Genomic DNA, 13486 nt, shown 5'->3' on the forward strand with positions numbered 1-13486 from the left:
TCACTTCCGGCAACAATAGGAAACGTCAAACCTCGGGCTGTCGGCAGCCCTCGCTGCTGCAGCTGGAGGTGCGCTCCGTTTGGAGGAAGCCGGGGCTGTTTCTGGGGTTCTCGCCGCCCTCACCCTCACCGGCTTGAACCAGGAACGTCTGAACCGGCTTCTCCAATGGCCTGGGCACCAGTTCCCGGCTGAGCTCTTTTCTGTTTGGCTAAAAGCCCCCGTCAAGAGGCCGAGTCGTCGCGGCGGCGGTGGGGATCGCAGGTTGCTCAGGTACCAGCGTCAGCCTAGATATTTCAGGGCTCCTGCTTCTTTTCCCCTCCACTCCCCCACTTTCCTCCTCGGAAATGAAGATAACTGGTGCTCGCTAGTTAGTAGAAACTTGCCAACCAGCGAGACTTTGGGACCAATGACAGTGCAGAGCTTCTTGAGTGACAGCGGTGACGGCTTATTAAAGTGGGGAATAAGGCGGTGTCGGCAGGCGGGAATAGGTGTGTTCCTGGGGTTTTCTAGGCCATTAAGGTCAGCCTGGGACCCGGCGTAGTGACCCAACTTCATCCTGAAATAAAGCCGAGAAGAGGCGATGATTGTCCTTTTCTAACCCAAGTGTTGCTTTTCGAGCAAAGTAGGTTTTGTTTCCGTCGTGTGGTGTTTTTTTTTGTTGTGGCTTTTTTTTTTTTTTTTGATGCATAAGCACAGTTTTCGGTTCTTTACATACTTTTCAGTAATATGAATGCAAATACAGTTATAGTCACGATAGATTGCCAGTTGCTTCAGTTATCAAACTTTGGTTATAAATTTGGACGCTTCTTCGTTTGCCCTCTTTTGTTTGAGTCTCTGTGACTGGGCTTTAGTTTCTTATATGGTGGATGCTCAATGACATTAATTGGATGGAGTAGCATAAATGATTCCTAATCCTCAGCCATTGAAGGTTTTCGTTGTTTTATTTTTGGGTTCTGTTTATGTTTTGTTTAGGTTTAGTAATTTAGTAATTGTGCATGCTTGTTTTAACCAGTGGAATTTAGATTTTAAAGGATCCCAGGTGTTTCTGTCTAAATCAGTATATCATGATGTTTACTACTGCAAGGTGGAGCTAATTTATGTTTTCCATTTCAGTTTTTCTTCTCCCTCTTTTAATGTTTGGCGTTTGGTAACCTTATTTCTGAGGTAGAAGTCCCCTAATCCCCTCGCCCAAGAAAATGGTTTGCAAAATTGAGGAGAATGAAGAATACAGGTTTTTTTCTATTTTTTCAGGTTGAGTAGGAAACTTCCCATCTTTATCCAGTTAACTTGACAGTTTGTCTGATTAGATCCTTCCTTAGTTACCCCTTGCTGAGTAACAAATTGCCCCCAAATTTAGCTGCTTGAAATAACAAGGATTTATTATATCAAAGTTTCTGTGGGTCAGAAATTCATGAAACGCTCAGCAGAGCTCCTCTGACTCATGGTCCTTCCTGCAGCTGTGGTCAAGCTGTACATGGGGGCTGAGATGTCACCTGGAGATTCCACTGCGGGGGAGAAGGATCCACTTCCCAGTGCTCTCGCCTTGTATTGGCAGGCCTGGCTTTCCACCACAGGGGCTTCCGCACAGGGCTGCCTCGCAACATAGCAGCTGGCTTCAATCTAACGGAGTCCCAATGGCTCTCTATAGGCTTTTATAACCTGATCTCAGAAGTTTACCCCATCACTACTGCCATGGTGTTTGTTGGAAGTGAGTAAATAATCCAACCCAAAATCTACCTGGAGAGGATTACACAAGGGCTTAAGTCCCAGGATGCAAGGATCTTTGGGGGCCATCTTAGAGGCTGCCTAAGAGATACTCCGCCTGATAAATTTTAGGAGGTAATAGATAGGAATAACTGAGCAGAAATGAGTCAGACAAGGAGGAATGTCAGATTGTAAAGAAATAAACAAACTTACACAAGCCTTATCTCATGGAAAAGTGTTTTGGTGTGTGTGTTTTTTTTGTTTTTTTCTCCTTTCCCCTCCCCCCCCCCCCCCCTTACTAATTATTTGAAGAGAGGCTCATTATTTTGCTTGGGGAACTGCCTGAGGGATGATGTGTGTCTGAGGAATGCTTGTGTTTTTTAAGGTACTGTGAGCAGAGCATATCCCAGCTGGAGATTGTGTATTCCTTACTCATTGCCATTTTATATGGCTGAAATTGTATCAAAACAAACATGAGCAAAGTTAGCTTTTAAGGAGGAAAGAAAAGGTAGAGGGAAGCCTTCTGGTGTAGAAAGCAGGCACATCAGTGGAAGTCTTTATGGTGGTATGAGATCAAAAAGGGATTGGGGAGAGGTATGTCCTAGAGTGGAACTTTATCTTGTATGCCTGTTTTTAAGCACTATTAGGTGGCAGGTACCACCTTTTCCAGCATTACCTGGATGTACCTTACCAGCATAGCTTTTGTCAGGGAGCCATATAAGTTTATCAGAAATTAAAGGTATAGACTTCAGGTTTTCTTGTGACACGATTTTGGCTGTGACCCACTGTAAAAATGTCTGTGCTTCTTCCAAGTTTGAAAGATGTTGTAAATCCTTATCTGTAAGTAAAGTATTACTCAAGTTTATCTCTTATCCCTCAGGGGCTTAATACCAGCCTGATTGTGTCAATTCTCAGATTGTAAATTTGGCTTTTAAATTGGGGCTCCCTATCAGGTTAACATACTTTATTTATAGGAGTTTGGGGCCCTTAGATGGCTGCAAAATTTTAAACAGATGCTTACAAAAGTAACACAGTTGATGTACTTTCACCCATACAATATCTTAAGGTAATAACTTCTAGATAAGCTAAAACATGAATTGTAATTTATTATGTATGATCAGTTTAATAGGGAATGTTTTGTGTGTGTGTTGTGCTTTGTGTAAACTAAAACATTGAATTGCCAAGAGATGACCTTTTTTATCATAGTACATTGAAATTAGTCATTCAGATTTATGATTTTATAGTTCATTGATGAGCCAACTGCTGTGTACACTATGTTTTTCTATATCTTCATTCAAATTTGGAAACAGACTAATGCCTTGGTTGGCCTGTGATAATGCATCAAAATAATTAATATTGACAAGACACTGGGGAGTAGGGGAGGCTGGGGGAAAGTCAAAGGGGGGCGGGGGGAATGGGAGACTTATGCAATACTCTTTGTAATACTTTAAGCAATAAAAAAAAATTTAAAATTAATATTGAAAGTCTGTGAAATATACATCTAACCCATGATACTTTTTCATTGAAGTATTTTACTTAAAATTTTAAAACATTAATATCATACATCTTCTAAAAATTTATGTTCCCCATTTCTTTATTTTTTTTCTCATTATTTTGTTATTCTGACAAATTTATTGACATAGATTCCACACTAAAACTAAAATGTCCTAACTTGAGTAAGATTACATCATATTTGGGGCAAATACTTTTATGATATAAAGATGAGAAAAGATATTTGTGGTTTCAGATTTAAGCAGCAGATTTGGGGAGTTTAGCTCTGTAATCAGCAGTTTGCATATTCTTCAAGAATAGGTCGCACAGGATTTCATAAACTGATTGAAAGAAGGAGCAAGATTTTAGCAAGTGAGTCATGCTTGGAGAACAAGCCCCTGGGCTCTTGCTGAATAGTGATTTGTAGAAGTCATGAACATGGAAAAGAGAGATGGGAAGGGCAGATGCTAAATACACTCAAACACACATACATGCATCTGTCTCCATCACCTCTGCATTTTACCTTCTAAAAGAATGTTTTCTCATTTTATTTTTATAGAATCATAGAACTTTATAGCTAAAAGAGACCTTAGGGATCACCAAGTTCAAAATCCTTGTATTACAGGTGAGGAAACTGAGACTTTGAAATTTAAGTAACTTGCGCAGTACTCACAACTAGTTAAAGAAGGAGCCTGAATCAAAACCATGTTTTGTGTTGGAATCTTTATTATTAGATGTTTCTCATCTCATTTCTGATTTTCCTCCTATTTGGGACTTCCTTTGATATTTATTTTATTTAATATATTGTTTGGTTTGTATAAAAGTAATTCAGTAAGAGTTATAGTCTTGGTTTTGTATTTAATTCCCAACTCTCATAGGAATGGCCATTGTGGTTGGTGGGCATGGGGTGTGGTATGTCCTGAGGAGGTGAGTTGGGATATGCAGTTGCTGATTATAATTGGGTTGAGTAAATAGTGTAGTCAAGGAAGAACCAGTGTAATTACAAATAATGCTGGTGAGAAGTATGATAAATTTATTTAAAACTTAAAACAGACAGTGGAACATTTTTTGGGGAAAAAAAGCTGAAGAAATTAAATAGGCACCCAGTTCTCAGCTTTTGGGTTACATTTAAATGACACATCTTAATTTTTACATTTGTTTAGATGCCATTTGGTAACACTCATTATAGAATCAAATTAAAGAACAGGAAAAAACCTCCAGAAAACAAAGTAATATTGTAAATCTTTGTGAATTAAAACAAGTACAACTGGTATGCCTTTTAGGAACAAAAACTGCTCTTGCAGGACCAGATCTTTAAATTTAATGACTGGGTTTTTTTATGTGTTTAATGTACCCTGTGACCTCTTAGTACTTAGCTATTTCCCTTTTCTCCTTAGAAAGACCTCCTTGTGGACGGACCCTTCCTTCATTTCTCTACAGTTGTTGCCTTTCAATTTTAGAGGTGTGATTGGTTATCAGGTTTTTTCTTTCCTTTCCTTTTTTTTTTTTTTTTAAATTCTCTACTCAGACTTTTCTAAACTACTTTGGTGGTCTGTTCTTTTGGAAGTAGGGAAGTAAATGCTGGGCTGCCAAATTGATTCTAAATGTCACCTAGAAAATACTTTCTCACAGAATCTCCTATGTTCCTATGCCATTGAGTAATATCATAATATCACTTAAAGATTTTTAAAAACGAAAGTATAGTTGTTACTTCTTTCTACTAGGAAAAAAAAATGAAAATTGTCAAAAAGATACAAATAAGTGAACATCCTTGATCTTTAAATATTAATATAAATTGCATTTGAGAGATAACTCTTTTGGTACATATTTTAGATCTCTATCTCTGAGGTAGGAAATTTCTTATTTATAAATTCCACTATGTAGACACTTAAGAAATATCGAGGAAAACTAACCATTTATAATGAGTATTTAAATGAGATTTTTCATGTCAATCATTGCAAACCAGTAATTTAACGTTGTTTGCTCAGGAAGAGACTTACGGAATCATTTTGCTTCAAACAAGAGTATTTAAAGCAGAATGCTTTTTTAAGACCTTCAGCCTCCTTTATACTTTTCCCATCTGCCATTGTGTATTCTCTACCCGCATAGGGTATAAACCATTCTTTATTACTTATAGTTGTCTCCACAGCATGTGCCATTTGAATGCTTAGTGTCATGGAATTACTAAAAGCCTTAGTACAGTTAGCCTTTTCTTATAGAAGAGTGCTTTATTTGATGTCTGTCACAAGGACATGTTTTGACTAAAACCGCTTAATATTTTAAATACAGGCTTTATACTAGATATTCCAATCGCTGTTAATAAATAATTTCTATCTTATTCTTTTGTAGATGCTCTGCCCTTTTGAAAAAAAGGCAAGGCATTACAAATGCAGTCAGTCCAAAACACCATCCCTTTTAGAAATACAGCCATCTACTGAAAGTCAATAGAAAAGTATTATTGTTCTTAAAAACTAACTGATATAGTTGTTGGTAATTAACCTAATGTATACTGCCTTCTAGATGGAAGTTCCTTTATGCTGCTTGCAACAAATTTGTTTAGACTAAAACTTTTTTTAAAAAGAGAAAATGACATCCATAATCGTGTCCAAAAAAATAGGTATAGCTTTTTCTCAGATGTTTGCATTAGGAAAAAAGAAAGTGAGGTAGGACCTACATACAGCTTTCCCAATTAAAAGAGGCTTTTATAGATGGTATGTTAGTTAAGGCTCATTAGCAACCCTATAAAATAGATAGGAGTGAATTCCCCTCTTTTATGGGAAATAGAAGCTCAGAAATCTTGTTTGAAGTATTTACAGTCACACACTATATGCTATCATTGGAGCTCCAATTTTAAATTCGCCCTCCAGCGTAACAGTATCAAGAACACTTCTAACCATTTCTCTGTCAGACATTAACATATCAATAGCGATTAAATATGTTAGTACTTAACACCAAAACGCTATCTTTGTTATCACTGACCTTATTTGCTAAACTTTGTGTTTATATATCAATCTAAGCAAAGTTACCTTCTACATTATATATTCACTAGTTGTTATTTTCTTCTCCTACCAAAGGTAAATGGAATCTCTCCAAATTTCACAAATCCTAAATTAATGAAATTTAGAACCAGGATATGACTACTCAGGTAATTAAGTCCAAAATAATCAAGTGTACTCTGAAATGGGGAAAAACAAAATAAGTGTTATCATTAAAAGGGCATGAGGGGTGGCTACAAAACTACCTCTTATTGTAAACTATCTGCTGTGGGTAGGTTCTCTAAGTATCCATTGGGTCAGACTTAGCCATTATTTTACTGATGTGGCAAATGAGGACCACAAACTACAGGCTCATCGGATTCTATGCTGGAGTTTGAACCAGACTTGTTTTCACATCAAAGCCTCTGCTTTCCACAAGAACAGTAGCCTGAAAGAGAAGCACAGCTGGGAAAGAATGGAGCTAATAAGCAGTGACAGAGGTAAAAGATGCGAGCCAGTGATGAAGAAACAGATGGTAGGTTGCCTTTGCCATCTGTGGGCTCTAACAACTCAGGGCATGTGGTTTGGTGGTTAAGAATAAAAGCTTTGGACATTCATATTCCGTGTTTAAGAAAGAGTTTCTTGGTAGCCCTTAGCAGCGGTTCTCAACCTGTGGGTCGCGACCCCTTTGGCGGTCAAACGACCCTTTCCCAGGGGTCGCCTAAGACCATCCTGCATATCAGATATTTACATTACCATTCATAACAGTAGCAACATTACAGTGATGAAGTAGCAACGAAAATAATTTTATGGTTGGATCACAACATGAGGAACTGTATTTAAAAGGACCAGAAGCTTGAGAACCACTGCCTTAGGGAATGAAGGGGTGGGGGATCCCAAGTGGATTGCAAAGGGGAAAGTTGGGAGAAAGATGTACCTTTCTGCCATATTCCTATATAGCAGAGTTTCAGTGGATTCCTACTCTACTCAAACTCTCAAAATATGTCATATGTAAAGTATATGATTTTATAACTATGTCTATTAGATTAAGATTAAATTTAATTTTGATTGAAGAGTCACTGGGTGAAATCAGGAAAAATAAACCAGGTGATTGTTATGTATCTCAGCTGCACTTTAAGGATTGAACATTGGATCTTGAAGACAATAAAAAGTTGATCTGTAGATGTGTGCATCTGCATAGGGTTGCCCTTGCTCTGGTCTGATAGCCATTATGTTGGGCCACTTGTAAATGCGAGTAGGAGCGGAGGGGAGCCTTTTCTCTGCGGTCATTCCATTTCTTTAGTGAAACTGTCTGCCTCTTCATTTCACTTAGGTAAGAAAAGGGGTTGAAATAGATGTGTAAGCATTCTCGACACATGATGTATGTGTGTTGGTGGCTAAATTGTGGTCTATTGTTCCATGTGCGCACATTTAATTCTCACAAGAAATTGTAAAGAGGGATTTTTTTTATTATTATTGTGTAAGTAAGGTAACAGTGACCCAGAGATGTTAATCCTGTTTTTTTGTTCCTCATTTTGCTCTGAATTACTACCATCTTTAAACTGTGTTTTGGACCCCTAAAAGCCTCTTGAGGGTTCTGTAATGTACTTTTCTCTCTGCTCTTCCAGACTTTTCTCCGCCTTCCTCTTCATGGGTTCATTAGTAAGCACTCCCCTTCCACTCTCACATTACAGAAATCTGTTGAAATTTCATGTCCACTTAACATCCTGTTTTCCTTTCTCTCACAGGATTAGTTTTTACAATTTTTATTCCTTTTCTCTCATTTTAATAGAAGGGAAAAGTGATAATTATATGTGCTCAATCTTACATCTTTTAAAAAAATATATGTATTTTTATTGATTTCAGAGAGGGAGAGAGAGAGAGATAGAAACATCAGTGATGAGAGAGAATCATTGATCAGCTGCCTCCTGCACATCCCCTACTGGGGATTGAGACCACAACTCGGGTATGTGTCCTTGACCGGAATCAAACCCAGGACCCTTTAGTCCGCAGACTGATGCTATATCCACTAAGCCAAACCAGCCAGGGCTCAGTCTTCTATTTCTAACAAGACAAAAGTTGACCATAAGATTTTTTCAAAAGTGAGTTAGAACATTCTTTCTTCTATCTGCTGTCCAATTGATACCTTATGTCTGCCATTTTCAACTGTTTTCATCTCATGGCACACATAAACTACTAAAATTCTGCAGCACACCAAAAAATATATATTTGCGGATCTGGTAAAAAAAAAGAAAAAGGTATGATTTTCATTCATTCACACCAGACAACTATTGTTGTATTGGCTCTTGTCATTTTTTAAATTTTACAATCTAAGGGAAAAGAGGTCAGCACTCCTGACTGAATAGTCAGGTATTGCATGTTTTAAAAATTCTTGTGGCACACCAGTTGAAAATCGCTGCCTTATGTCATAAATTATGTTCATGAGATGGTACCCTACCATTTATATTTATCTTAATTCTGGTTTAAAACCTATTTCTAAAACTATGAATGAATTGAAATAATTTTAGAGCTCAGAATATTAAAATTAAGTTATGTAATACCAAAAGAGCTGTTTTAGAAGGAAAATTATCAATGATGCATAATAACACTACATGTACCGTGACTAAAATGTTGACGGTACGACAGATCCTTTAGAGGTGTTAGTGGCTGTTTGCTCCATAAACGGATCTTGAAGTAAGAAACTGTATGCACTCTTCTTGGTAAATATTTTCCAAAGACTTTATTTTTGAAAAATGCTGGAATCAGTCCTAAAATCATGTTAATATCCATTTATGTCAACCTAGCTACTAGGCCACGGCACATAGGACTTTGGAATAGAAAGTTAAATCTGAAGTACAAGATATGATAGTACCAAAATATAAAATTTAAATAAATGAAAATACCCCTCTGTCATTTAGCTGATATGACATTTATCCATAGCATCACTGAGTACTCTAGGTCACTTAATTTGGTTACCAATCCCTGTTCAGTAGCCTTTAGTGCCAGGTTTTTGAATCTCCTGTCCACTCCTGGAGTGCATTTGTGATTTGTACAGAATTGAGCACGAATATTTGACTTTTAAACCAAGCAATATAAAACCAAGTTCTGAGACAGTGGGAGCATTGTTTGACCACTGTATTAAAACAATCAAGATTAGTTAAATTGATAGCCATGTTTGCATAATTCCAGGAAAATACAAATTCCTGAATAATATTTATTTGGCCATTGCTTCATATGATACTTCATCCAATTTAAAAGGGAGTTCCAAGTTTTATTATATTTGGGTTAACCATGCTCTATGAAGAATTTAAACTTACTAGAGTATCTAAATCTTTGTTTATAAGTATCGATTTTATCACCAGTCTGAAAAATAAGAAAATATGTGTCCTAATTGCCTTGATTTTTTTCCCCTGCCACATAGCTTCTTTTGTCCTCTGAAAAGAAAAATTTCAAATTTGATATCTTCTAGACTCTAGAGGATTTTTGTTAACATAATTTCTCCTCTGTAACGTAAGTAATTATGAAACTTTTGCTTATTTCTATCAGATAATAAATAATGAAATACTATTTCCACATTTAGAAATACCTTTGGTTCCACATTTAGAAATATTTTTGGTTTCATAATTTTATAGATCTTCTGAAGATGATAAACTTTAACAAAATATATTCACACTTGGAAGAAAAATGCATGGGCCATCTAGAATACTATTAATTTACAGTTCTCATTATTTGCAGATTTTGTATTAGTGAATTTGTCTACTCATTAAATATTTTTATCCCCAAATCAATTTTCTTGACACTTTTCCAGTCATTCTTGGACATTTGCAGAGCTGCAAAAATTTGCATCTGTGGAGGCACACATTTCCAGCTAAGTTTGAATAAGGCAAAGAACACTCTGCCTGCTTTAGTTCTCATGTTGTAAACAAATCTTTTTTGTGGTTAATATAGTGCCACATTTTTCCCATTTATGCCATTTGTTGATGATTTTGTGATTTAAAATGGCTCCCAAGTGTAATGCTGAAGAGCTGTCTAGTGTTCCTAAGTTTAAGAAGGCTGTGGTAGTGCTTTACAGAGGAAATATCCATTAGATAAGCTTCTTTCAGAATTGGTGTGTTCTGTGGTAGTGAATCAATAGAAAGACACAAAACAAAATTATATATTGATCAGCTGGTAAAAATGTGTCTAAAGGCTCACAGGAACCTAACCCCATATTTCTTTTAGGAGCAGTGGTTCAATATTTGCTAATTCCATGTTTGCAGTGATTTTACAGAACTATAAGAATTGACTGGTGTTTTTTTTTATCTTAACATGAAATAGACTAATTATCCAATATAATAAAACCCTAATATGTAAATCGACCAAACAGCAAAACCGCACACTGACCCCAGGGGGCAGATGCTCAACGCAGGAGCTGCCCCCTGGAGCGTTGCTCAGCCAGAAGCTGGGCTCACAGCTGGTGAGTGCAGTGGTGGTGGCGAGAGCCTCTCCGCCTCTGCTGCAGGCAGGTGGTAAGGAGCAAAGGGGTCCAGGGAGTGGGCCTAAGCTGGTAGTCAGACATTCCCTCAGGGGTCCCAGACTGCAAGAGGGCACAGGCCGGGCTGACGGACCCTTCCCCGCCCCCCCCTCCCCCCCCCCAGTTCATGAAATTTCATGCACGGGGCCTCTAGTGTTCTTATAAGAGTAAGTATTGTTTTCAAGAAAGAAATATCTCTGTTTTGAGTCAACAAATAATAGGTGATTTCATCACAAAATCCATATTTACACCAAAAGTATTTAATTTATTTTTGTGTTTAATTTTTATTTAGTTTGAAACTCTTTGCCTAGTCAGTGATTCCACTATGCAGCTTAGTTTTTTGACCAAGTAATTGACACAAATGACAAATTTTAAGAGTTTGAAATCATGTAAGAACTCAGCATGAAACTATCATATTTTCTCTCTCTTTTAGAGCCAAATGTTGAAGCTTACTAATGATAACATAAGGCCCTGTTTCATGCCATTTCTATTGACACCACCATAAGGCATGCTGAAGTTCAAAAATGTTTTGTGAAACATAAGGCAGGATGTTGTTTTTAGGTTTTGGTGGTTTTTAAAAATGTAGTCATTGATATAAAAGAATTGCTTTTATGAAGGGAACAAATAACCATGTCTAAAATATCAGATAGAGGATGAAGAATTATGTAAATAAACCTTACCATGCTAAGCAAGTGTCAACATGAACAAATGAGATTATTTGGTGTACAGAACACGAGGACAATTAAGCATCATTAAATATATTTTACCAAAGTACTCATGATTTTTACTTTGTGAAAATATTATTTTGTTAAAACAAAGTAGTAGATAACATCTTAGTGGCTATTAGCCGTGGAATGGAACTTTATATGCATTATCTCATCTAATACAACAGCCTTTTAGGCTCTAAGTATTATTTTTTTACATTATATATGAAGAATCTAAAGTTTAGAATAATCAAGTAAATCCCCCAAGGTCCTATAAGTAATAACCAGTGGAGTGAGGATTTAAACTCCTCTGTTGGACTTCAGAGTCCAAAACACCACTCCATCCATGACTTGCTTCACAATGTCTGCAATGGATATCATGTCTTTTTGAGAGTTTTATCACTTTTCTGGGAGTTCCATTCACATTCCACATCCCTGTCACCCTAATGAAGATTGGGAGTGGGGTGGAACACTATAAACACCCTTTCTTTTCTCTATCGGATAAACTTATGATATTAATCTTCCTCAAGTGGTTTATTGTACTGTGTTCTTGCCCAGTATCAACAGCTGCTTTAAAAGAAAAATGGAGTCCCAAAAGGGCAATTTGCAGTATTATTTAACAGTAGGAGAATAGAAAATGCCGTTTTCTTTGTCTGAATTATGTGTACATCAGCTTAAAACTTCCCCTCTCCCCATCAAGTTTTGTGTGTGTGTGTGTGTGTGTTTTTTTACTTTTTATTTAAGAACCAGCTGCTGCCTTTACCTCTTTCTACCTGCCGGATGCTTTCAGAATCACATTCAGCGCTCAACTTTAGTGATCCCCATTAAAGTCCAGAGCCTAGGGAAATCACCCTGAGTCTGTGTTTCCTAGCAACATCCCTGAGAGGAACAACAGCTGCTTAACCATATGCCACTGGAAAGATGCTGTAGGGGAAATACACAGAAATTGATCCTAAATGCCTTAAACCTTGAGACTTCAAATACCATAGTTACCATGTTTGATTTTTTTACCTTTAGTTGTGCTAAGGTAAAGAGACAAATAAGTTTAAGTATCTAAAATGACAGGCTACATGAGCTTTAGCAATCAATGTGATTTCTAGATATTTTCTTGCTAAGATTAATGCAGAAATAGCCATGATGAAAATAATACCTTTCTTTATAATCTCAAAATGTTAAATATGTATCAAAATTAAATTATCCATTGGGTGAACTTAAAATTCCTTACAGATTTATGTTGATATTCTGTATTTTTCTGTGTTATTTTATTTTTGTTTTGTCTTTTCCAGGATGTCATAATTAAAGTCATGTTACATATGACTTTTTAGATTGGTTTCTTTCACTTAGTTATGTGCATTTAAGTTTCATGCATGTCATTTTATGGCTCGATAGCGCATTTCTTTTTTGTAGTAAATATTTCATAGTTTGGATGTCCCATAGTTTATCCATTCACCTATTGAAGGACATCTTGGTTCCTTACAAGTTTTGGTAATTATGACTAGAGCTGCTATAAACATATATGGTAAAAGCATGTTTAGTTTTCTAAGAAACAACCATATTACCTTCTAAAGCAGTGGTTCTCAACCTTGGCTGCACATTAGAATCACCTGGGAATCTTTTTAAAATCCTGATTTCTGGGCCTCATCCTCCAGAAATTCTGTTTCTTTGTTACTAATGTTGTGGCCCCACCCCATAACAAAGAAACAGAATTTCCGAAGGATGAGGCCCAGAAATCAGGATTTTAAAAAGATTCCCAGGTGATTCTAATGTGCAGCCAAGGTTGAGAACCACTATTGTAAAGTGACTGTGCCATTTTGCATTCCCACATACTTGCCAGCATTTGGTGTTGTCAGTATTTTGGATTTCAGTCATTCTAGTAGACGTGTAGTAGTAGTTATCTCTTAGTTGTTTTGATTTGTGATTGCCTAAATATGTGATGTTGAGCCTCTTTTCATATGCGTATTTGCTATCTGTATATCTTTTTTTTGGTAAGGTGGCTTGAGATCTTTTGCTCATTTTTAAGTGGGTTATTTGTTTATTTTGTTGTTGACTTTTAAGAGTTCTTTGTATATTTTGGATACCAGTCCTTTATCAAATAAGTG

At 36.7% G+C, this 13486-nt stretch overlaps 1 protein-coding gene across 1 annotated transcript in view; it reads left to right on the forward strand.

The window, feature by feature from the left end:
• Positions 1–134: 134 nt before the first annotated feature.
• Positions 135–13486, forward strand: part of FBXO8 (F-box protein 8) — a 39341-nt gene continuing 25989 nt past the window's right edge. Inside the window, exon 1 of the mRNA XM_081091882.1 lies at positions 135–270. The gene's annotated coding sequence lies outside the window, so the exon portion shown is untranslated. The remainder of the gene's footprint in view (positions 271–13486) is intronic.

The sequence above is a fragment of the Myotis nattereri genome, assembly GCF_964212035.1.
Source record: "Myotis nattereri genome assembly, chromosome: 5".
NCBI lineage: Eukaryota > Metazoa > Chordata > Mammalia > Chiroptera > Vespertilionidae > Myotis > Myotis nattereri.